At 38.1% G+C, this 27211-nt stretch overlaps 1 long non-coding RNA gene across 1 annotated transcript in view; it reads right to left on the bottom strand.

The window, feature by feature from the left end:
* Nucleotides 1-2247: 2247 nt before the first annotated feature.
* The window catches only part of LOC147914019 (uncharacterized), a 58890-nt gene continuing 33926 nt past the window's right edge, over nt 2248-27211 (bottom strand). The window contains exons 2-4 of the long non-coding RNA XR_015555982.1: nt 13385-15052; nt 7642-7710; nt 2248-2392 (exon numbers count right to left, since the gene is read on the bottom strand). This is a non-coding gene — a long non-coding RNA (uncharacterized LOC147914019). The remainder of the gene's footprint in view (nt 2393-7641; nt 7711-13384; nt 15053-27211) is intronic.

Below are 27211 nucleotides of genomic sequence, written 5' to 3' on the forward strand. Positions count from 1 at the left end.
ATAGAGTGCAGTGGTATGGACAGTGGGCCTTGTTTCAGAACAACTGGTTTGAATCTTAGTTCTGCCACTTTCTAGCTATGAAACTCTGGGCAAGTCACTTAAGGTTTCCGAGCCTCAGTTACCTTATTCGTAAAATGGGACTAATGGTAATATCTATGTTGCAGAATTATCGTGAGCATTTGACTAGGTAAAGAACATAAAGAGCTTCGTATGACCTCGCATTTATGCAAAGGTAAGCTATTACGACATAAGCTAAATACAAATTGCTAACCTTTGTGAGATATTCAATTATCACAGATTTATCAGTTCATAAAGTCTGCCAGCTTAACTGTCTTTTCCAGATATTTCAGTCTTCAACAAATTTCCTTTCTCTGAATTTATATATTGTAATAGCACATATAGATTAGCTCAAACTTCCCTATTCTTGAAGAAAATTAGAAAATCCTGAAGGCTATGTGGACTATATATATTCTTGTTATCTAACTCAGGTTGAGAGGGGTGTTTAGAAAAGAACTCAGCAAAGGAAAGTCCAGAAGGTGGGCGCAAGCCAAGTACTGATGAGGCTTGAAACCAGGCAAAGTGAATCAGCTTGAGTATGTCTTCAGAGAAGAGGAACAGAGCCAAAGCGTTGGGAGCCAGACAGCTTCTGGAAACAATTAGGGAGCAAAGTAGCAATGGTAGCAAAGCTAGAGGTTCTAGATGAAACTGAGGGTGCTAGGCTGGCTGGTTTACTGATTGATTGACTGATTGATTGATTGCTGGCCCCAATTTTGTAGTGAATCTGCCTCTTTTGAAGACTCAGAGTAGGGTGGACAATGTATTTTTCTAATAACTATCAACTATAAAATTGTTTTTGAAAGAAAAAGAAAATCAAATCAATAGCTATCATGATAACCCAGAAACCATTACAAAATCTTTTGTTGTCTGCCTGTATGCTGCTATAGCCCACATGAAAATAGGTATGAAATGGTTAAAAGACAAAATTTTAGGCTGCTGCTCTCTAGAGGGGAGAAGTGAAATTAGTGGGATTATGCAGGAAGCATTCACAGAGTTTCTATCTTGTCCACCTCAGACCAATCTGGAAGTTGTTTTTTTCCTGACAGATGGCATTGGTTTTGTACACTCATCCCCTTCAATAGTTGAGCAAGACACCCTTTGACTCTAAAAGAAGCCAGAACATCAGCAAAAGAGAGAGGTGGGGGAAATCATTCCTGGATATTAGCTATCTCTCTGTAGGCTTGTGGGAGTGTATGAGAAGCACAGTTACTTTTCTGTGGTTTTTACGGACTTAGAGTTTTGGCTCAGGCAGAAATTAGGAATTTCAAGTACCTTAGTGATAAAGGTCTTTATAAAAGACTAAACTCATCAGCATAGGCCAAAAATGATATAGAAACTATATAAAACATAAACTACTATCAGGACCTAAAAGACTAAAGAAGAAAAGCCAAATTAAGCAGTGGCAACAATTTTGTGCCACTAACAAATGAGAATGTTGAGTGAAAACCAAGAACCCTTTTGTTTGCCACTCCCTAATCCACCAACCTGCGTCCGTACCCATATACCTGCCTTCCACCTGTGAAGACAGCGTGACTGGAGCAGCCTCGCACCATCCTGAGATCAGTGTATCCCATTCTCTCTCACTACGCAGGGTCTTGGCTGCTAAACTGCCTCACCTGAGTCTCTTCTGCTTTGTTCATTTTCCTTTCCCCCAAGACTAAAATGAAGCTGTAATAGCTTCCACAAAAAATTTAAAAATAACAAAAACCATAACCGTGCTTGAGTCCATATTTACTTTGAGTTAACGCCCCATTTTTTGCTCCCCTTTACTGCAAAAATCCAGGAAGAATTGTCTATCTTCTGAGTCTTTCCTTCCCTACTCTCTTTCTAGCCCAGTCAGGTTTTATTCCCACTGCTTCACTTCACTTATGACCCTCATCTCATCAAATCCAGCAGTCTTTTCTCTACCTACTGTTACTTGGCCACTCAGCAACTCACTTTTGATTTAATGTGACTGCCCTTTCTCTTTTGAAACATATTCTTCTCTTTTTTTTTTTTTTTTTTAAAGATTTTATTTATTTATTTTTTCCCCCCAAAGCCCCAGTAGATAGTTGTGTGTCATAGCTGCACCTCCTTCCAGTTGCCGCATGTGGGACGCGGCCTCAGCATGGCCGGAGAAGCGGCGCGGCGGCGCGCGCCCGGGATCCGAACCCGGGTCGCCAGCAGCAGAGCGCGCGCACTTAACCGCTAAGCCACGGGGCCGGCCCCATATTCTTCTCTTGAATCCTGAGACATCACATTCTTCTGACCCTTCCTCCTCCTCCTGTGCATGAACTGGTGGACTTCTCCAGGGCTTGATTCACAGGTCCTCTCCACTTTTCTATCTTCTTTCTCTCTGTGGAGAATGTATCTCATTGAGTCCCACGGTTTTAAATGTCACTCAACACTAAGGAAACTCAAATTTATGCTTCCATCCCGACCTTTTCTCAGGGCACCAGACTCATGTATATGATTGTCTACTCACTACCTTTACTTTAATGTCTCATAAGTATGTCACCCTGAACAAATCCATAATGGAACTCTTGATCCTTTAATCTTGATTCTTCCTCATTTTTTAAAAATTAAATTAGTAACACCATCATTAAATCATTCTCTCAGGCCAAAGATCCAGGAGTCATTATTACTACCTTTTTTTCTCTCACTCTCCCTATCCAACCCAGCAGCAAGTGGATCGCTATTGGCTCCACCTGAAAAATATTCAGAAGAATATATTCCCACCACCTCTACAACCACCCTGGTCCAAGGCACCAGCACTCTCACCCAGACCATGGTAATGTCCTCCTAGCTGATTGCCCCACTTCCGTTCTTGCTCACTGAAGGCTACATTACACACAGCCAAGTGATTCCTCTAAAACGCAAGTCAGATCATGCCATTTTCTTGCTCAAAACTCACTGCTTCTCATTTCATTTGAATAAAATTCTAAATCCTCACTCTGACATACATGGTCCTACATAAATTTGTCCCTGCCTGTTTTTCTGCCGTTGTTTCCTACTGCTTTCCCCAATCTTAGCGTCCTTCAGTTCTAGTTAGATTTCTTGGTGCTGGAACAGACCATGCTTGTTTCCCTTCTGAGACTTTTATACCTGCTGTTCCCTCTTCCTGGAGGACACTTTCCCCGGGTCTTTGCACAGCTATCATCACTCGTATCTTTGCTCCAAGGCCACCTCAGAAAGGACTTCCCAGGCCACTCTACATAAAACAGCCTGTCATTCTCTAGCCTTTATTTTGCTTCATAGCACTTATCATTAGCTGAATTTATATTATTTATTAGTTTACTTGCCTGTTTCTCCCACTGGAATGCAGACTCCATGAGGACAGGGACGTTGTCCTTTTCCCTATTGTAGCCCCTGCATCTTGAAGAATGTCTGGCACACAGAAGTAGCACTAACAACCCTTGACAGATATAAGCAAAAAGAGTGCATATTCATGCACATACAGCTGACTTTCTCTTTTGTAGGACAGAAAACTTTTTGCAATGTTTATTGTGAATCTCTGTCCCATCCCCAGAAAAATTGGGTTAACATTACACAGAATGAAAGACCATCTTATTTTCCCTCTTCCTTTTTATTGCACAAATTAAAGCTAACAGGTAGATGACCAAGCGACGGCCAACTTCAAATGCAGAGAAAAAACTAGTGACTCTTTTACAAGTCATCAGCCAAGTGCAATTATCTTTTCTTGTCTAGTAGCATTTACATTACCAGTGCCTCTTTTCCCTCTCTTGCCCTCCTGCCCCTGACAGAAGTTCATTTGGAAGTTGTAAGCCCACAGACACCCGTGGCAGGTGGCGATGGCTGATGAACGGCAGGTATATTGCTCCAGGGCACCCTGTAATTTAATGTCCCAGGAGGACATGCCTGCTGATTTATAGATTGAGGGATCACAAGGACTGCCCTGGTACATACTGGGAACGTAGCATCAGAATCCACAAAAATGACTGTCCAAAGCACAAGCCGATATGCATTTAATAAATTAAACTGGAAGTCCTGGTGCTCCTTTCCACTCAAACCCAAAACCAAAGCAAACCCACAGGCTTTAACAACTGAAGAGTTGTGGAGTTGGATAAGATCAGGTAGCTTCTTGTCGAAATCGCTTTATGTGTATACGAGGAGTTTATGGCAGAAAAGTTATGAAATTTTCCCAGACACACACCAGCCAAGACTCCCCCCTACATGTTAGATCATGTACCAATCCCCAGAGACCGTGGTATCTGTCTCAAGACTGGCTTCCCCGGAACATCTTCCCATTGGAATTACATGCTCCTGAACTGTTATTCCCTAATCTCCACGCCCATATTTATGTTAAGTCAACTGTATCAAATTACTTTGACTTTGGATTTCAGGAACATTGATTCATAAGACATGGAAGGAATTGCTTGCGCTGGTCCTCATTTCTGCAGAAATATGGCAACATCATCTTTTTCAAGAGGCTTGTAACTAAAATCCTTAGTCATAGTGACTTGGTGTGGCATTTCCTTCACACTCATAAGGAAACATAGCTGTACTGAATCTCTATAAATGATGTCAAGCCATCCGTCCATTTCCATACAACTGGCTACGAGGCAACAGAGCCTGATGATTGGAGCACAGACCCTGAATTACATCCCAGGGCCCTGTCCACTTTTTGATTGTCAGCATTCACTAGCTTTGTGATCTTAGGAAAGGCACTTAATATTTCTGTGTCTCCGTTTTCATATTTATAAAAGAGGGAAACAATATTACTTACCTGATGGGATTTACAAGGGTTACTTGAATTAAGAAACATAACACATTTAGAACAATGCCTGGCTCATACTAAGTACATGTATGTTACTAATAAAAGGAAAACGATTAGGTGATCAAATACTTTCCAGAGTCTTCATCCTACTACACTTAACTATTTACTGCAATGAATATGGCATGTTTTATTTCAATTGACTTTCCCAGGATACAGCTAAGCAGTAAGCATTACAATTACTGACATTTCCACAAGTTTGTAACAAAGGAATTCAGTTATAAAATAATTCTACTTTTTGCTCCATTACCAAAAACGGAAGCACAAACTGTATTTCTGCAAAAAAACAGAAATTGAGGCAATATACTCATTATTGCAACATCTTAGGAAATATCTTTGAACAATCTGGAAATTGAATCTTGTTTAACATTTTGGCAATAATTTGAAAAGCAGTAATAATGGATGCTTGCCAAATCATCAGAAGATTTGTTTTAGTAAAGGAATAATTTAACATTTGACAAAAGTTGTGGCTATGTTTAAATTTTCTCCAAGTAAGAGTTTAGTAAAATAATAAATGTAGACTTTATTTACAAAGTTCTTTTGTTAGTTTGTAAGAACAAGCTGTAACAAAGCCCCATTTTATAGAGAGTGTAAGAGGGAGAGAAACTGAGGCACAGAAAGTTCAGAAACTTTTTTAAATTCTTAACATTTGTGAAAGAATCAGAACTGGGACTCAAAATCCAAGCCTGTTTCTCAAGTATAACGAGCAGATAAAAGCATGGACTCTGACGCCAGAATTCCTGCCTTCAAATCCTAGCTGTGTGACCTTAAACAGGTTACTGAACTTCTCTGCCTCAATTTACAGGAAAGCCTCAATTTCCTTTCCTGTAAGGTGGAAATAAATAATAGTACCTATATCTAGGGTTGTTATGAAGATTAAGTGAGTTAATACATGCAAAGCACCTAAAACAATCCTTGATAGCGAGTGCTCCATAAATCTTAGCTCTCATTAATTTATCAATTTGTATGCTGTAAATTTATTTTTCAAAGGAATTAGGATGAGAAACTACAAAGCAAAGGGGGAGGAGGAGGAGAAGAGGGAGCAGGAAAAGAAAGAAAGAAGAGGAGGAGAAGAAGAAAAGGAAGGAGGGAAGGAAAAAAGGAGAAAGGGAAGGAAGCCCAATATATTCCAGGTATCATAGGTGATCCGGTTCCCCACAGTAGACCCTGTGCAAGTGACTTATTAAAAAGTTGCTCCCAGGAGACTCCAGAAAGAAAGGGAAGGAGGCAGGACCAGGGAGTGTAGAAAGCTGAGTAAGGGTGTGATCCTCAGCCTGATCCTGCGGGGGAGCTGTGGAGTGTACATTACACTTCTGAGTTTGTCCCAACTCAGGCGAGAACTTTCAGACTCCTCTACCTGACCGTCACTGACTCACAGACATCAGGAACATGTAACCTCCAGGTACTTTTTAAAGCCCTCTGTGCAATCAACACGCTCCAGTAGCCCAAAGACAATTCTGCAAATTCTCCAGAGTCATAGCTGGGGCAGTTAGGAGGAAATGCTCGGAAAGAAAGCACAGAAATGTTTAAAAGGCTCTGAGGGACCTGGGTGGAGCAACATAGGATCTACTACGCAGGGTTTTCCCCAATCATTCTCCCAACATGAGGCTGGTGATGGGCTTGTAGCTTGAGTGCTAGTGAAGGTCAAGTGCAAAGAGAGCAAAGGCCCAGCCAAGAAGGCAAGTGCTGAGTGTACTCACTTTTCTTAAGCATCCACACCTAAACCCAAGCGTGTCTATACATTCCACAGTTAGTAATTTGAGTGATTTAAACAGTCTCCATGATCTATCAGAACAATGAGCAACCTTCAGAAGAAAGCAAACCAATATGTTGTTTGATTTTCAATGGGAAGTTTTAGTTCATTTCACTTTCCCACTTTTTTTTAATAAGCTCAGTGAGGGAGTGGTGTTAGTGCTGTCTTGTGTATAACATGTATAACATTGCACTAGGCGATCTGTCACACTCCTCACACTCTACACAGTAACAGAACTCATGCAGATTGCATGTTTTGGTATTTAGGAAGTGGCATCCTTATTTACATATTACTATGTATATATAAATACATATGTGTATAGATATAAATATACGAGCGTCTACATACTTCTCATTTGCATACACATACACAGATACGTGGAGAGACACATCACAGGCCAGAGTGCAATTCAAGATGAACTTTTTGGATTCACCTTCTGGTTATCAAGCTGTTTATCAGATTACAGATGCATAATGCTCTGCACTGTAACATTCCTTACGTAACCTAGACATTCATCAGGCAAATTTGAAGAGCAATTAGTCTTTTCCTTTATGCCAGAGAGTTTCTGGCAAACTCTAAAATGTCAAGTCATAAAATATCTGAGAAAATCTAGCTTCAACTTAAACTATTTGCCATCACCATTAAGACGAGACTAAGTTTAACTTTAGTGAAATCTGGTGAAGATACTTATGTAAATGGTTTCATCATCAGGGAATAAATATATTATAAACTGTCACAAATATGGTTATGAACATAATTTTACAGTGGAAGCAGAGACTTAGGTTGGAATCCCAGTTCTGATGCCTATTACAGGTGTGACTTGGGGCAAGTCCACTTTTTGGAGACTCATCTGTAAAGAGATGATAACAACGTAGGGTAGTTATTAGAATGAAATGAGATGATATATGAGAAAGCACTTTGTAAACTGTCAAGTACCATAGGTTGTAAAGGTTTAGGATCATAGTAGAAGTTACAATCAAGGTCAAAGTGATAATGGAGATAGAAGTCACCTAGCTTGTATTCTTCAACTTACTTCTATTCTTATAAGTCAACTTACTTATATTCTTTAGGTGGTAGCTCTGATATTGGTAGATACAGGCATTCTATCTGAACAGAGACAGCAGATCTACAAAATTCACAATGAAAAGAAATATTGTTAAAAGTCTGTGTCATTTGTAGCATTTTCCAATATTTTATGCCTTGTTATTTCCAAAGTACTATAATATATATCTTGATAATGACAGAACTTGAGTCCATTTTTTTCCAACCAGTACAAGACATTCTGGAGGAGTTGTAATTTCCATATATATTTCACTAATTTATATTGTTATATGTAAATACTCTTCTATTTGCCATATCTGATCAAGACAGCAAGAAATCTGGGTGACATTTTCCTGATATTTTGGTGCTGTGGGAGTTTAGAAATTGACTTAATTGCACAAGTTTCAAACACCAAGGGTGCAAAGCCCTTCAGTGTTTTTCTAAACTTCTGTAAACTGATTACCCACAAGCAGTCTTGCTGATTTCCTCAGCCTGAATCCACTGCAGTAGTCTGACGCTCGGTATCTGTGTACACTTGGACAGGTTAGTTTGCCTGTCTAAGCTTCAGGTTCCTCATCTGTAATCAGGAGACAATACACCTGCACCTCACAGGGCTAGATGTTATAAATGAAAGGGTTGTTCTGGTCCTAGGCACACAATAGACATCTGATGTCTCTTCTCTTTCTTCCTCCTCCTACTTCTTGTCCTCCTCCTCATTCTTCTTTTGTTCTTTCCCTTTATTATGGACAGTCTTCAGCAACCATAGCTCCTCACCCTCTATTTGCTCATTAACTTTAAACCTGATATTTAAATCTGTCATATCCTAAAAATCAGAAATACTCTAGGATACTGTGGCTTATGACCCAGCTGCTATGTAGCCAAAGGGTCAAGGAGACCTTGCACTTATTCTTAGAAGAAAGTAGCAATAAATATTGCCCTTGAAGGTTGAGAGCCCTTCTTCAAAGGAGCCATCCTTCAAAGAGCGGTATGGCAATGAACACTCTTTATATGCCCATGGTCCTCGAGAAGGGTGACAAGGTCAATACCAGATTATCAGAAAGCTGCTTGGCAACACTAGGGATCATTCCATCCATTTATCTCATGTCAGCCATCATCAGTCACTGATTGAATGTTGGTTGTCAGATTTAACCCTGAAGCATGTCCTACTCAGGTGGAAACAACAGAAAGCATTGAGATCAATAAATGAAGATACCTATCATAAGGTGGGAAGGAGAAACATTTAGAACACTATTCTCCACTTCCTAAAATGTCAGTCAAGAAGAAATTCTTTGGACTATGGTTAGGATGCCTTTCCAAAGAGTTTTATTATGATTTAGACAACTAGTTCCTAGTTTCTTAGAACAAGGAAGAATATTCATTATTATTATGATTCCTCCCCTGATTTTCCATGTCTGCCTCAGTTTCTTTAAGTCTCTGGTTCTGTAATTAATACTATAATAATATTCATAGCATCATAAAATCTAAATATTGAAGACACTTTTGAGGTCACTTAATTCACTTAGTTTAAGAAGTTTTTTCTAGAGCATTTCTGGAAAATGGCCATGCAGTTTACCTCATATGCTTCCATAATTATATTCTCCCTTATATTGATCCATAACCTGCATCTCACTCAAGAATGGATCCAAATTCTTGGATTTTAGAAGAGAAAGAAACTTTAGAGATGATGTGCATCTATGCATTTCAATCTTTTTACTACCAGGATCATATTCCTCTCCCTCCTCTGCCTACTTCTCCTCCCAATTCTACTTTTCTTGAACCATATTCTCTCATTCAGTTGGTGGCACCAGCCATTAACTGAGTCAGAGATCTGGCAAACTCCTTCAAGTCTTTTTGTTTGATTTTCATATCCAACCGGTATAGGGACAGAACTCTGGAAAATATTGACATAAATCTGGAACATAGCATTTTAGGAGTTAAACTATGAAGAGGAACCCAAAAAGGAGAGGGAGAAAGAATGGTCAGAGAGGAAGTAAACCCAGGAAGAACAGGCCATAGAAGGCAAAGTTAGAGATAATGGGTAGCAGTGTGAAGTGCTGCAAATAATACATTTTTGATGAGGACTAAATGGTGTCATTGGATTTTGCACTTTGGAGATCATGAGTGACTATTCCTGAGATAGTTGCTATGGAGGAATTCAGTTGGAAGTCAGTTCCAAGGAGCTGAAGAGAGAGGAAATTGAGACAGAAAAAGTGTAGACTCTTCTCACCAAAAGCTTGGCTGAAAAGAGAAGTAGAGAGATAGTGTGGGACCAGAATCAAAGGATATATATATGTAATATATATTTATATATATGTATGTAATTACGTTATATAAATTATGTATAAATTGAATTATGTATGTATAAATTAAATATATATATATTTTTAAATTGAATGAACTCATGCCCATTTATAGGCTGAAGGAGTTGGGAATCAATAAGGAACTCTTTAAGAAATAGAAAAGAGAAAGAGAAAGCATTTGAGGATAATCATGAAAGTAAACGGTATGAGACAAGACTGAGAACATAGCTATAAGAGTTGACAGGAGTGAAGATCCCCACTAGTGTGAATCTGGAGGAGGGGAATAAAGGAGATATAGGGATATAGCTTACTTTACCTTTAGCAGAAAAGAAAGAAAATATTTGCTTTAGATGCCTATGAATTCTAGGAAAGTTTCATAATTCATATCAAACAAATTGAATTTTCAAAAGGAAAATGCCTTGATGACCTCTTGAAATGTGAAAGATGGAGGCCTAACACAGCGTGGCCTGGCTGGTTCTCAAACTTTGTGGCGCCAGAACACTTTTATACTCATAAAAAAATATTGAAGGCCCCAAAGAGTTTCTGTTTATTTGGGTTATAATTATAGTTGTTTACCATATTAGAAATGGAAACAGAAATTTAAGAAATATATACTTTAAATTTTTCTAAAAATAATAATAAGCCAATCAAATGCTAAAAAAATGACACCTTTATGAAAAATAATTATATTTTTAAAAAAATTAGTGAGAAGAGTGCTACTGTTTTATATTTTTGCAAATCTCTCTATAGTCTTTCTTAATAGAAGACAGCTGGATTCCCATACCTAACTCTGCATTTAGTTTGTTGCAATATCCCATGTCACACAGCTTCTGGAAAACTCACTAAACACTAGTGAGAAAATTACAGTGCAAGAGGCAAACAATTTTTTAATTATATTATGAAAATAGTTTTTCTCTTACAGACTCCTTAAAAAGGTCATAAAGACCCCATAGTTGGTCCCCAGACCACACTTTGAGAACTGCTCTTCTATGGTTAGGCCAAGATAGAGTGGAATTACTCTGCATAGTAGAGAAGAAATTTGGAGTTTCTGGAAGGGACATTTCTGGAAAGAAGTGAGGAGGGCTAGGAAAATATATCAAAGAGGGGTAGTGAGAGGGGTATTAAAGAAAAGGGCCTGAGAAAATGGCATCAAGCTGGGTCTTTAGGGGGTTTATGGCTAGTATGAAATTCCAGGTCATAAGGAATGGCCAGTGAGTTTAAAATAGCAATGTCTAATATTCAGTTTTAAGAATAGCCTCTGTTGTCCTGGGTCTTAAATCCATTTAGTCACCCAAACCATGAGTACATGGTTGTTATATAGCAAAGAAGAATGGTAGCCTTGAGAGTGAGAATAATGGTTTTTTGTTTTTTTTTTTCTGGTGAGGAAGATTAGCCCTGAGCTAACATCTGTTGCCAATCCTCCTCTTTTTTGCTGAGGAAGATTGGCCCTGGGCTAACATCTGTGCCCATCTTCCTCTACTTTATATGTGGGACACCTGCCACACCATGGCTTGAGAAGCAGTGTGTAGGTCTGCATGCAGGATCCAGGCCCGCGAACCCCAGGCCGCCAAGGTGGAGCACGTGAACTTAGCCACTACATCACTGGGCCGGCCACGAGAGAATAATGTTTTTTGCAGTAGAAAGAGAGTTTTAGTATGGACAGATTCGAGGGCTACATAAGCCATCACCATCTTAGTAAAACACTCTGGTATTCATCACAGATGTATATTTAAAGTTCAAATATTCTCCTTTAAATGTCAAAGAAAGATATTACCTAGGCAGTGGACACCTGAGTGTGAGGTAATCAGAAGTAGAATGTTGAATAGTTGAGACAAGTCAGGCTGTATTGCCTAAACCTTCTGGATGTACCAAGCAAGTTCTCCTGAAAATGAGAGGGGTGGGGATTGAGAAAGGAGTTCAGGAGAATAACAGATAATTTTAGTAGTTGCTGAGGGGTACTTTAGTCAGTGTACTCCAGGGAAACACAACCAATAGGATGTACATATATAGAGAGATTTATTTTGCTAAACTGGCTCATGCCATTGTGTGGGCTGACAAGTCTGAAATCTGCAGAGCAGGCCAGCAGGCTGGAGATCCATGGAAGAGTTGATATTGCAGGCTTAAGTCTGAAGGCAGTCTGGAGGCAGAATTCCTTCTTCCTTAGGAGACCTCAGTCTTTTCTCTTAAAATTTTTCATCTAATTAGATGAGGCCCACTCACATTATGGATGGTAATCTACTTTACTCAAAATCTACTGGTTTAAATGTTAATTACATCTAAAATACCTTCGCAGCAACACCTAGACTGATGTTTGACCATAGACTTAGCCACATTGACACATAAAATTAACTATTTCAAGGGGCACTGATAGGTTGAACCAAGGACCAAGAACAAATAAAGGAACATCATGTAATAATAAGGGCCCAGATGAGGTTGAAGACCACTATTTCATTGTGTCCCTACTCCACATGGTTCCTGGGATTTTCTCAAGCAATGCTTAGTGGTCTGAATAAGGGGGTGTAGAAGATGAATTACGGGAATGTCCCAGGGATGGGGTTAAGATCTGAGAGTGTGTAAAGAGTGTGAGTGACCATTGACAGGATATTGATGTAATCACCATAGGTCAAGGCTAGCCAGGAAAAGAAGTGAGACTGAAGGATTCTGGATGATTGAGAGACAATGAAGTGATCTGAGGACTTCAGGGCTCTATGGAATAAAATGTAAAAGTGGCGGGAGTAGGTGCGTGAGAGAGTTGATCAGCTGGGAAATACGCGAAATTGCTGTCAAAGAATTAAGCGCTCAAGTTTGATATCATGTGTTAGAATGATTCAGAATGATGAGAAATCCAAAAAGGAGAGTGGTTTTGATGGCCACTGGAGTCCTGGATGATAAGGAACCATGAAATTTGGATGTGGAATGGGTCTACCCCGTGTTCCCTGGAGCCACCCAGGATGGTAGCCAAACTTGGCCTAGAGAGGAAAGCTGTGAGTCATTGGCCAATATTTATAATTAGTGAGGGGCATACTGAAAAAGTTGGTAAACAGAGTGACAAGAGAGGTAGTCAGTGGTATGTGACCAGGTCCATGTGCCTTGAAGATGGAGTGTGGACAGTATTATAATTTGGAAACAGCTATACAAAACAAGAAAATGCCAAAATCTCCTCATGAGGCTTGTGGGGTTACCAGTGTCAGGATAATAATATGCCTCCATCAGGGATAGTGTAAAGGAAACATCATGATGGCTTTATTTAGTAAAAGCCAAGATGGGCAAAAGTATCTTTTGATGAGATTGAGGATGTAATATGTTTTCCATGAAATGGGAATTTGAGAAGGTGCAATTAAAATTTATTAGAGTAGTGGGGGTTCTAGAATTTCTATATAAGAGAGGTTTATGAGTAGAAAATTGGTCGGAAGTGGGGGCTTAGAGACTTATCTGGAAGCTGCATTTGCAGACAAGTACCTTGTTTCCTTAGATTGCTGAACGCTGAAACCTCTGTAATCCATCCTTTAGCTTCTCTGCTCATTCGGATAGAGGTAAAGGGAGGCCAGAAGAGTTTGGATGAGAGAATGGAAGATCTCTAGGGCTAGTATTTAGTAATGGTGATAAGAAGTCTCTTGAAGAGCTGGTGTCCAGGTTCCAAGAGAGTCTTCCATGACAGTGTTCCAATGGAATCACAGCAGATGAGCTCATGCCGTGGAGGGGGTGCTGCGATGGCCTTGATGAAGTCGAGTCAGGTTTAGGGCTGGCAAATCTCAAGGGCCTGGACTCTTGGTTCATTCCTACTTATCGTCCAAAACTCAGTTCACAGGTCACTTTATAAAAAATGATTTTCCTGACCCTTCTTCTCATATAGAAATGATTGTTTCCTCCTTTACCCTGAATGTGTTTTTCTTTTATGAGGAAGATTAGCCCTGAGCTAACATGCGTTGCCAATCCTCCTCTTTTTGCTGAGGAAGACTGGCCCTGTGCTAACATCAGTGCCCATCTTCCTCTACTTTATATGGGATGCCACCACAACAAGGCTTGACAAGCAGTGTGTTGGTCTGCGCCCGGGATCCAAACCTGTGAACCCTGGGCCGCCAAAGTGGAGCATGTGCATTTAACCGCTAAGTCACCGGGCCGGCTCCCTACCCTGAATGTGTTTTTATCAGAGCTCTTACAATACTTTTTGGTGTATGTATATATGTATATATCTTTTCCTCGACTCTTGGCTTCTTGAAGGCAAAGGCACTGTTTTATATGATGTTTTGCCTGTGGTGCTGAGTGTCTGGTATATAGTATCACTATAAAAGTTATTGTTGTCACACAATAAGTGGCAAAGCTGAATTAAACTCAGTAGTTCATTCATTCATTTAATAATAATTTATTGAGCACCTGCTGTGTGTAGGACCATGCTGGCTTGGAACTACAGAGCTGATCATAACAGAAACTGGTTTGTGCCCTCATGGAGCTTACGATCTATGAAGATGTTAATTTCTTGATCTCAGTCAAATTCACTATGCGCTAAGGAGAAGCATGAAAACCTTCAAAAGGTATTAGAGACAAGGCCATGCAGAGTTCAGACTTCATTCGAGTCACCTTAGGATGCTGTGACAGGAGATTTTCTGATTTCACAGTTCCATTAGTCTCCTTCCAGCACCATTATTTGTTGCCTCACCTTTCAACCTCACATTGTGTGCCTTTCCTGATATGCCCAGCAAAACCAGGACACTGAGTACATGGCTCTTTTTCTCAATCAGAGCATGGCTGTTGGGATAGTAGGTTTCATCTGGTTGGAATCGTGGTTTTGAAACTAGAGGGAGCTCTTTGGAGAACAGAACAGTACAGACTGTATTAGCCTACATGCTTTTAGGTGAATTGGCAAAAGAGAAAGAAATTGTCAGCACTCAAGATGAACGTGGGAGAAAACAACATGGGCATGTTGGACAAGTCAATAAATAAACAAAGGTATTTAAACAGCATCCTTCAGGCAGTTCATTTGGTGAAGGAAAATGAGACTCAAGTCTCAGGAGAACCAGAAGAGCAATTATCAGCACTGCTTCGTAGACGCTCCTCCCTTCTCCGCTTTTCTCTCCCTTTTCTCCTTCCACTCCACATTTGAAGGTCTTAGCTATTTCTTCTTTGTTCCTGCAGAGAGAAACCCTTTTAAGTTTGACAGACTCATCAGTCTACCAGTGCCAGACCAGCATGGTGGGTCGAGTCCCCTTCCTCTGGCCAAGAAGGGATGCTAGGCCCTAAGCAAGTGGCTCCTTCTCAGTCCCTTCAGGAAGCAGTTCATTCCATGAGACTCTTCAGGGATAATCTTTATACTCTTTTTCTGTGTGCCCTTCATAACGATTCTATTGTCAGCCATGTGAGTTCAGCTGTTAACTGCTCACTTAAAAAAAAATGATCTCTCCCCCTCCCTCATTTTGCCCAGTAACAGCCTGACAAACAAATAGCACCTGCCAGTTCTCTCAGAGAAAAATACAAGAAAATGGAAAACTAAAGGCGCGAAGCATGAGAATCCCACTAATGCCCGATGACTGATCTTGTTAGCACGCATAGTGCGTCCTCAGACTTTTCCAGAACCTTAGATCTCTCTACTGAACAACCAAAACACACACACAAAAGCACTTCGGAGCAGGCTGCATAGCCCCCCCACCCCGCCCTCTGCCTGGAGCTTGATTGTCAGTCTCATACACAAACCCAGACAATGCTCTCAATAGGCATCTTTTGGGGAGACAATTGCAGAAAGCATGATAACGGGATTTGTCACCCTGATGTGGCTGCTGTTTCAGCAAGTATTTCAATAATGAAAGAAAGTTTTCCTAATTGTAAATGTGAATGAATTTCAGCTGTCTCTTCTTAAAAAAAAATTCTTTTGGAAGAAAGCCAATTAAGATCATCTGTCTAATGCATCTATTCACCCCCACTGCAACAATATGTCAGTTATAATAGATGTCTAATAAACTCAGACTTCTCAGGACAGGGTGCTGAGCATGCTGAACCAAGGGAGAGATCAGAGCCTCTACCTGCAAAATGGTGGGAGGTGACTTATGAAAACTTCTCTTTGTGAAATTTTAGTCCATAGGGTGGTAGAGGTAGGGGCATTTACAATACACCAACCTACCAAGATGGAGTGGGTTTCAAAACCCATTGTAGGATCTAGAGCAAGTCTCTTTCCTACTGGCAGCCTGGTGCACTAATTGTCATCTTTCCAGGGAACTGTGGAAGCTAATTGTCAAAATCCACGGCCTGGCTACTGGATGCCTGCTACCTTACTTCTAGAGGGGAAGCATTTACGTTGAGGAGAATGCACAAGTCTCCAGAAATTGGAGCTCAGGCAATTGTGCTGGCAAATTCACTTTCATGAAGAAATCTTCATGCCTCTTGAGAGATCAAGCTATTGGGAGGATGTTGTGTCCTAGAAAAAGACTGCCTAAAGTCACCAGAATTTTCCAAGTTAAGAAGCAGTGTGACTACATATGCAGTACATCATTTATTTCTCCAAAGATGGATACACACAGTGGCTTCCCAAATCACACAAATACTTTGGAGGTAACAGTCTTCCCTTACGCATACTGGAAAAATTAATTGTACAGAAAATCCTGAGGAGATTACAAAGGAAGGATATGTCTTTCCATTAGCTTAACATTCATACCATCCCAGCCCCGTGAGCTATCAGCTTTTTCTCAATTACAGACCAATCCACCATGTGATCATTTATTCTTTCATAGGTCACATCCATCTGCATTTTACACACTTTGAAGGGGATTGCTGTGTAACCATACTATCTGTATGTAAATCCGATTCTCCTACAAGCATGGAACTTTCTCTCTCACTCTCTCAGCTGCTGCTCTAGGCTGCTTAACTAGCTGGCATTGCTTGTTGCAGGCCAAGCTATAGTCAGTCTAGTTAGGGCACTCTTGTCTGTCCTTTGGGGTCATAGTCAAGGGTACTGTCTGCACTGAGATGTCCAAACTACCATTGAGACTAAACCACCTTCACTAATGTCCCCAGTCCTGCCATTCTGCTCACATTTACACCATTATTGACTTTGCCAACATCAACATTGCCTCCACTGCCATCTCCACCATCACAGTTTGTACTATCACCGTGGAAGTTGTTCACACTTCTGCTACCGTCTGCAGTCACATCGCTGCCATCTCCACCACCACTGCCACCAGAACCACTAACATTATTGTAGTAAGCTGCATAATGGCTCCCAAAGACATGCCAGTTCTTAGGCCTGGAACCTGTAAATGCTACCTTACATGGCAAAAGGTACTTTGAAGATGTGATTAAATTAGTGTTCTTGAGAGGGGGAGATTATCCTGGATTATCCAGGGCTCCCAATGTAATCACAAGGGATATAGAGTTTCTTTTTCCCAAACTGGCATTTTGACATTGTTCTCTACCAGAGAAGGAGGAAGTCAAGATTAGCAGCCTAGACAATTGTGCAGAAGTCCTAGACTGTGTCCCTTCTCTTTTCAGTCTCAGATTGTTCCATCAGGACAGTGTGAAAATGATCTCAAGTTGACATATGACAAGTGCTCTGCAAGCAGACTGTCAATAGGTACTGGCCAAAACATTTTCTTACCTCAACAGGTCAAACCTGAAACAGGAGGAAAAGTATCTCTTTTTCTCCAATTTCCCTTGACCTATTGTCCCAGCCACCCACGGCATATGCAGATGATTTTGAAAATATTCAGTTGTGCCTGGGTTACATGTATGAAAATCAATAGATATACAATGGCTTTCTCAGTCTGTTTTTCTTGAAAATAAACCCATTGAGGAAATTATCTGATGCTTCATACTCCACACATGCAAAGAATGCGGCTAGAATAGGAAGAAAATTATAAATTTTGTTTCTTACCGTTGGCAGGATTTACTAACTGTCTATTTGCACGTGGCTGGGTCCTGGGCAGGGTGGCCGTGCTTTCTTGGAGCGACAATGAGCCTGAATAATTTAGATTAGGTGACTACACTAATTGAATTTACCACATAATTAGCTCAGAGTTTTCATTTCACTTTGCCTTGCAAATCCTTTCTAAAAAGTAAAACCCATTCTAATTTAACTGTTTTATAAACACTTCAAATCAAAGCTTGGTCAACCAATTTATACATTTAGGTAAAGAATATGTCTGAGTTATATTTTTGAAGATTTAATGTAGTATTGATATGACAATAATTATTTTTTCTTCATAAAAGTAATATGATTACATTAAAAACAATTTGGAGAATTGACAAAAATACATAATCTCATCCCTTGTATATAACCATTTATAGCAATTTGCTATTTTTCTATCCATTTTTTTCCTATATCTATAACTGTCACATAATTAAAATTAGAGTGTAGGTGGCAATTAAAATACTTCAAAATATTTTTAAATGTTTGCATTATTTTTCATTGAAAATTATGAATAATCACGATAGGTTATAAAACATTTACCTAATATGTAAATCAGAAACATCAAAATTAATAATATTTAAAAATGCAACAAAATCTTTACTGGGATAATATTCTGAAAAACAAGCTTAGAAAATTGAATATATACCAAACATAACTTTTCTGTCTCTTCCTATTTAGTGTAATAAATTTATTACCTTTAAGATATGAATAACCATCATCATTTCTTACATGTAGTAGAGTCTTGTCTGGGTGAACTAGAGCCCTCAAACTGTCAGTAAATCTAATAACCTGTAAATAGAGGTCATGTTTAATACACATCAATGCAATCTGAGAAATATAATTCTTAAAGCTAACCTTAGAAGAATTTCCATCAGTTCTTATATGACGTTTAAAGTATAGACTACTAAACTACACTACAAACTAAGCCTAAACTTCTGTAAAATGACTTTGACACTTTGAATATTGTAGTGAAAATGTTAAAGATTTAAAATATTATTTGTGTGCGTGTAAGTGAATACTTACTCCTGTCCTCTAAGATAACTCAGTTAATGTAAATGATCAAAATTATTTCCACTCCTATTTTTGCTTACGTAGCTTCAAAATGTCTTTAATATAAAACAGATACAGAATTCACTGTATAAGGTTTTTTCTTTATGTTTCAGTTTCTCCATCAATAAAATGGAAACATCTACTTACTACTTATATAAAAATTGCATTCAAAAAGGATTATCTATAAAGCATTTAGAACTATAAGATTTCCTTAAGAAGCAAAACAAATGCAACAAAATTAAAATTTATACAAATAGAAATAGCAAACATATAATTAAAATAAAAAATATGGAGATTATTATAAATATTCATCCCAATATCATCTTGGAGGCAGAGCAGAACAATGGAAGGGACGTGAAGTTTGGAACTAGGTAACTTGGGTTTAAATCTTGGCCTGTTCTTACTTGGTGGTTATTTGGGACAAGTCACTTAACCACTTTGAGCTTGATTTTCATTACCTGCTGAAAACAAAATAAATGTTACACAGTGGTTTCCCTAAACGTGTAATCTTTGCAATAGACATTGTTCAAGAGTTGTGCTGCCCACTATGGCAGCCATAGCCACACACGACTATTTAAATTTAAATTTCTTAAAATTAAATACAATAAAAAGTTCATTTTCCAGGTTGCACTAGCCACAATTCAAGGGTTCACTATGTGGCTGGTGGCTACCGTATTGGACAGTGGAGATATAGAAAACATTTCCAGCATCACAGAAAGTTCTATTGGACGAGACTGGTCAGAGCATAACTTTTATGTGAAAAAAAAGGTTGTGTTAAAATATTTTAGAAACACAGGATTAAACATAGTGAAGCATATTTCTAGATTGGAGCACATCTTGGTGCCTTTGATGAATGTCAGATGGACATCCAAAAGAGTGACTTTCCAGCACAGACTGTTCCTTGTCTGATAAAAATCTTCCCTCCGTCTTTTTTTCTTGCAAACACAACCTAAGTTTTGTTATTATTTGGGATTATGCTGTCTCTCTATTTTACAAATTGTGTGTAATGTGAATATATTACATACATAAGGAAAAATAAATAATTTTTTGGAAAAGATCCTTTGATCTCAGGGAAGGTGAGTGTGGCTACTCGGCTAAGAGTGTACACGAGACTCAGTTCTGAAATGCTAAGAGAAATCTGGTACATTTCTGGAGGAATTTGAATTCCTGGTGGAAGAGATAGACAGATGAGGAGCACACTATGGCACTTTCTCTTTCTCTTTTCTCCTGGCTTGAACACGATGTGTGAGGATGGCATTCCTTTTGCAACCATGGAGGACAGGTAAGAAAATTACTGGGACGCTAACAGAGTCCAGATTTTGTGCAGATCCTGAACCAATTCTGAAGCCATCTACATCCAGCCTTTGTGTTATGTGAGTATTAAATGACTTAATACGGGTAGGGCACTTAGAATGCTGCCTGACACATAGCACAGCACATAAAAGTGTTTGTTTTACTATGACTTATGCCACTCTTGGGCAAATATTCTATTATTTGAAGTCAAAAGTGTTTTCACATATGTGAATTCTGCTTTACTGTCATAGGACAGTTACATTCAAGTAGCTGTCAGTGAAGTAATTCTGAATCCCTTCAAATAAAATCTGAATTTTTTTTTTTAAGATTTTATTTATTTATTTATTTTCCCCCCAAAGCCCCAGTAGATAGTTGTATGTCATAGCTGCACATCCTTCTAGTTGCTGTATGTGGGACACGGCCTCAGCATGGCTGGAGAAGCGATGCGTCGGTGCGCGCCAGGGATCCGAACCCGGGCTGCCAGCAGCGGAGCGCATGCACTTAACTGCTAAGCCACGGGATATGTTTTTTAAAAGTTGATCATATTCTCAAAGTGAATATGTTTTTTAAAAGTTGATCATATTCTCAAAGTGATTTGACTAAAGAGTACTTTAAAAATTTTTTTCTTGTGGGTCTCGTTTTCTCAGGAATGTACTTTGGGAGATATGCTTGTAAGGATAATATAAAATACACGTGTACCTTTTGGAATGTCTCCCCAGTTAATACATTCCCAGTAGAATGCCTCTTGGTTTTATTAATACCCAAAGTTTAGAATATATATGTTTGTTTAGATAGATAGATCATAGATAGATAGATGGATGGATAGATAGATAGATGGATAGATGGATGGATGGATGGATGGATGGATGGATGGATGGATGGATGGATAGATAGATAGACAGACATAGATATAGATATACTTTTCAATGTAACATTTTTCAGCTGATCCTATGAATAAAGCTACAATGAACATTCATACAAAGTCATTTTTTAGACATATGTTTTTATATCTCTTAGGTAAATAAGCTTGGAGTAGAATTGCTGGATCATGAGGTAACTTTAAAAGAAACTGCCAAACTATTTTCCAAAGTGGTTGTACCATGTCAAGCCCCCATCAGCAATGTGGGAGACTGGTTCCACATTCTTGCCAGCACTCAACATGGTTAGCTTTTTTACTTTTAACCATTATAATGATTATATATCAGCATAATTGTGGTTTTATTTTTATTTCCCTGATGACTGATTATATTGTGCTACTTTTCATGTGCTTAGTGCTTTTTGGGCCTCATATAAGAAATCTTTGCCTAGACCAAGAACAAGATTTTCTCCTACATTTTTCTCTAGAAATATAGTTTTAGATTTAGTGGATGTGTCTATGATCCATTTCAAGCTAATTTTGCATATGATGTCATGTAAGGGAAAAGATAGATAGATATAGAAATATAGAGATATATAGAGATACAATTTCCTCGGCATTATTTATTGAAAAGAATATTTTTCTCATGGAGTTACTTTGGCACCTTTGTTGAAAATTTATTCTAGTCTCTGATCTGTTCCATTGATTTCTAGGTCTAGACTTTTGCTGAAATCTCTTGGTCTTAATTACCATACCTTATGTGAAGCATTGACATCAGGTAGAGTAAATCCTCCAACTTCAGCTTTTTCAAAATCATTTTGATTATTCTAGGTACTTTGCATTTCCATGTAAATTTTATAATCATATTGTCAATTTCTGCAGAAAAGCCTACTGGGATTTCAATTGGGAATGAATTGAATCTACAAATTAGTTTGGAACAAATACATTTCTTCATAATATTGAGTCTTCCGGTCCATGCACATGTTCTCTCTCTTCATTAACTTAGGTCTTTTAAAAATTTCATTAAGCATAGTTTTGTAATTTTCAGTATTTTGGTCTTGCACATATTTAGTTAAATTTATTTTTAAATATTTTATACTTTTAGATGCAATTGAAAATGCATTTTAAAATTTTATTTTGTAATAGCTCATTGCTAATATATAGAAGTATAATTGATTCTTACATATTGACCTTGTTAAATTCCCTATTAGTTCTTTTGCTTTTTTTTCCTCCTTGTCTGGGATTTGCCTATTTTTTTTTTAAACACTATCTTTCGAAGAATGGAAGTTTTAATCTAGATGTAGTCCAAATAAACAACATTTTACTTTATAGTTTGAGCTGTGTCCTATTTAAGAAATCATTGCCTAAGCAAAGATGATTCTGATTTCTTCAAAAAGTATAATAGTTTTGATTCTGACATTAAGTCTATGATCCATTTTGAGTAAATTTTGGTATATGGTATGAGGTAAAGATTGAAATTAATTTTTTTGCATATTCCTGTAATTGTTACAGCATCATTTGTTGAAAATATTATCCTTTCCTTGTTGAATTGCCCTGACACCTTTTTCAAAAATCAAACGGCTATATGTAGGATCTATTTACTGACTCGCTATTCTGTTCCATTCATTTTTATATCTAGCTTTACTCCAATACTAGACTGTCATAATTCCTAGAGCTTTAAAACACATCTCAAAATCTAGTAGTGTATATTCTCCAACTTTGTTCTACATTTACAATGTGTTTGGCTATTTTAAGTTCTTGTCACTATATAAGATTTGGAATAAGTTTATCAATTTCTACAAATAAGCCTACTGAGACTTTGATTATTACTGCATTGAATCTATAGATTAATGTAGAGAGAGCTGAAATTTTAACAATATTAAGTCTTCTGATCCAAAAACATGTATAATTTTCCATTTATTTAGGACTTTAATATTTTTTGTTTTCAGTATATAGTTCTCATAAATCTTTGTCATATTTCTAAGTATTTCATATATTTGATGCTACTTAAATGGTATTTTTTTTAAATTTTATATTGAATTGCTCACTGAGAGTGTATAGAAACACTGTTAACTGCCCTGGGTAGTCCCTGGGACCTTTCCATTCTGGTTGTGCAGAACTGGAACACCTCTGGGAATTTCTCAGCTTACGGTTTCCTCTACCTGCTATTTTCCCAGTAGCTGCTCATTGTCTGGCCTCTTGGAGTCTCACCCTGTGATTGTGAAGATTGATATTTAGCTAGAGATTCAAAGGGACCCTTATGCAGATTTCTGGAACTCTTTCATTGTGAAGATCCCTCCCCTTCACTTCTCTGTCCCACAGTTTTTTTTTGTTTTTTTTTCTGAGGAAGATTCACCCTGAGCTAACATCTGTTGCCAGTCTTCCTCTATTTTGTATGTGGGCTGCCGCCACAGCATGGCCACTGATGAGTGGTGTAGGTCTGTGTCTGGGAACTGAACCCTGGCCACCGAAGCAAAGCGCACCAAACTTAACCACTAGGCCACCAGGGCTGGCCCATTTCCCACACATTTAGCGATCTTAGCCTTCTGAGACTCAGATCTCTGCTCCCTCATCTCTGTGAGGCTCCTGTCTGGAAAGGCTCTGCCTTTCCGCACGGTGGTTCAGAAGGTGCCTCCAAGCAGAGCCTGCTATAACTGCAGTCTCACCTGTTTCCTTTTCTCAGGGAGCATTGTCCTGCATTGCCTACTATCTGATGTCTGAAAACTGTTGTTTCATGTATTTTATTCAGTTTTCTCTCTGATTGTGGTGAGAAAACTGGTTTGGGACTAGCTGGAAGTAGAATCATTTGTTGGCTTTTGCAACGTACATCACGTCAACCAAGAGGATTTGTGTTGTATGTTTGCCAAGTTGTTGGTTTTTTCTAGATGAGCTGTGTTATTGCTTATAAAGGAGTTGTTATTAGCGACCATATTAATTGCTTGATAATGAAGTGATGTTTTCAGTATTTTGCATTCTAACATGATAGTTTTTACTTCTTTACAAGTGCTTCATTATTTTTTAGTGAACATGGAAAAGTAGTTTGGGGTTTGGGCCCAAATGAAATGCATTATAATTTTTCCTATTTAAAATAATGGGAAATACGCTCCTGCTTTGCTATATTATGGACAAGGTCTGAATTTAAGAAATTTCTGAATTACTAATGTTAACTGGGAGATGCCTTTATGTGTATAAGGCATCGACTGTTCTTGCACAGAGCAGTTATCCATCTTTTTCACAACTATATCCTAAGGGCCTAGAATAGTTCCTAGCACATAGTGTGGGAACATGAAATATTTGTTGATTGAATGAATAATAGGTGTTCAAAATGGAATTGTCTATGATAATAATAATATAATAATATTATAAATATTATCATCATCATCTCTTTTGGATGTTTGTTTCTATTTTAATTAAATAAATCACATTGAACCATTCCATATGAATTAACGGCTGAATGAATTAATTGAATTAATTAACTTAGGGAGCCATCCTCCTTCTCCATGAGATACTAGGAATTGAGAAAGGATAATATCCAGTCAGTAAGCACATTTAGCAGGATTTAATAAAATATCAGTCAGGTTAGTTGGGGCTATCAGTTTTATTATTTAACTAAATATTTAAGAGATGTCTGAACTATAGTCAATTTTATCAGTGTCTAACTTCTCAACATGTGGAAGTACACTAAATTAATGCCAGTTTAGAAATGAAGACTCATTCCCTCAGGGCCCATGAATTTTTGGTCCTGTCGTACTCTGAACATTTGTGTGGCTGAGGGTCAGAGTACAAATGGAGGCCCACATATCATAGGTCTAAATATAAGTTTTAAATCAATTACTAAACAGTTGAATAAAATATGTTTTATCCTGCTACCTGGATAAATGTATTTTCATAATGACTGGAAAACCAGGTTTGAATTTAGAATTCTTGGACTCCTCAATGTTCATATCCCAAGGTAGTGAGTCAATCTATTCCCATCCTACAGCCTGTACCCCTTTATTCCCCACCTTTGGCTCTGTCCTGCGCTGTAAGGATCTTTGCATACACATTTGTAAACACTCTGCCTACATATCCTAGCTCTGTCCACATCCTTTGCAAACACTTGTCCCTTGGCCACCCTTCAGGCCTGGGGGCATTTACATCAGTGGTGAATTCAGACTTCAGAAGCACTGACCCAAAGACAAGGTCCACCCAGGCCATAAAAGAGGCTCCTCAGTCATTTGGGCAGGTAATTCATTGGCCTGATTATTAGGAGCATGATCTGGCAATGGTGGGAATAGGGCTTCTGTGTGGACATCTCCCTTTGATCCAATAAACTCACCTCCATTAGAAAGAGGCATGGCTCTGGAGGGCAAGAGCAGTCTCTCCAAAGTCCCAGGCCCAGAGCAGGGCCCCTCTTGGCTAGACTTTTTACACTGGGATAATAAGCATATGGGGGAATGTAGAAGTTGGGATGTTAAGCTATTCACACAGTGGAATTTAACGGAGGCCCTTATTCATCTGACCAACATACACATTCCCTTCTTTCTTATAAATAGAACCCTGATTTTGTTTAGGGTAGCAATAGTCCTAGCTTAGAAGCTATATCTCCAAGATACCTTGCAGTTAGGAGTGACAATGCAACATGGTTCTGGCCAATGGAGCAAGCAAAATTTTGCTGGGGATTTCCGTGAGAGCTTTGCTCTCTGAATATAGTTCCTACTCTTCCCTTTTTGGTGCTTTCTTCTTCTTCTTATCTGGAACACATATGTGAACTTGGAGATGGAGTGGCATCTTTATGACCATGAGATGAACTCAAAGATGAAAGTCACATGGTAAAGATGACATAGCAGAAACATAAATGAATCCTGGAACGTTAATGACATTAAAGAGCTGCATCGCCAGCCTTCTTATGATAAAATAAACCTCTATTTGGCTAAGCCATTATAATCATGTCTAATAAATACATCTAAAAGCAACTCCTTGATTGATAAAATTGTTTGATAAAATTCAATCAATGGATTTATAAATACTTATTCTTCAACAAATATGTGTGTTTGTGGGTTGCTTATTAGCTTATCCCGATAACAGGGAGAAATGATCAAATTTATGAATTAAATTTATGAATTATCCTTTTGTCTGTCCATTAAACTTTAAGTTCCTTGAATATAGGGACTGAGTTTTATTTATCATTTTCTCCAGGACTTTCCACATACTCTGAAACATAATCACATCAATAATGCAAAGATAGGGGTGTGTTATAAGTTTGGAAAATAATATTAATATCTAAATACTGAGCTCTCTCCATTGTGCCATAAATGGTTTATAATCCAGGCAGGTAGTAAAGCAACAGCATCTTGAATTAAAATGTAAATGGAAGGATGCTTTATAATTTCTGAAGTTTTCTTTGATATTGCTTCTCCAATATTCTTTTTCAAAAAAATAACAAAAAAACCTATGATCTATTCTGAGATGCTTGAATCGTACTAGTGAAAAGGTAATGGATGAATATTTTTCTTTCTTAGTGACTCACTAACAATTTCAAAGAAAAAATTTAGGTTAAATTTATAAATATTTAAATCACTTATTCTCAGAAATGGAAAAATATTTTTATTTCTGATTTTGTTAAATATCTTAACTATTGTCTTATTGGTGAAAACAGAGGCACTAGATATTTAGAATTACAAGTCATACACATTTGCATAAAATGAGTATCTTGGGTATGATTTTTTTAAGGCAAAACATGTAGGACTTCAGTGAAAGATCGGTATAAACAATGGCAGAATTTGGAATCTGATATATGGGAGTTTTACCAAGAAATATAATTTTCTTCCACCTAATTAATTGTGTCCTTTATCTTTTGGAGAAGAGAAAGACTATATTCTTTGATTTTACATCAATGTCTTATCGTATGTACATATGCAGAAAATAGACACAGTCTATAAGACATATTCATATTTTCACTTGAAGTTTCCCCTGTGTCTCTCTGAGATCCAAATCATTTTTTGATAAAATGAACAAGATCATTTTTCTCTAGTTTAGAAAGGGTTAGATATTAAATTAACAGAGAGTGGGTTAGAAGTTGAGCAGACTTAGTATTTAGGTTTTCATAGTCTTGAATATGAAACCATCAGTTCTTTGTAGATAAAAATGTTTTCTCTTATCATCTTATTTTTCTTTGAATGGAGCACAGTCAGTCCATCAACTTCTAGTTCCT

The sequence above is a fragment of the Ceratotherium simum genome, chromosome 23 (assembly GCF_057802395.1).
Source record: "Ceratotherium simum simum isolate JZ-2026a chromosome 23, ASM5780239v1, whole genome shotgun sequence".
Taxonomy (NCBI): domain Eukaryota; kingdom Metazoa; phylum Chordata; class Mammalia; order Perissodactyla; family Rhinocerotidae; genus Ceratotherium; species Ceratotherium simum.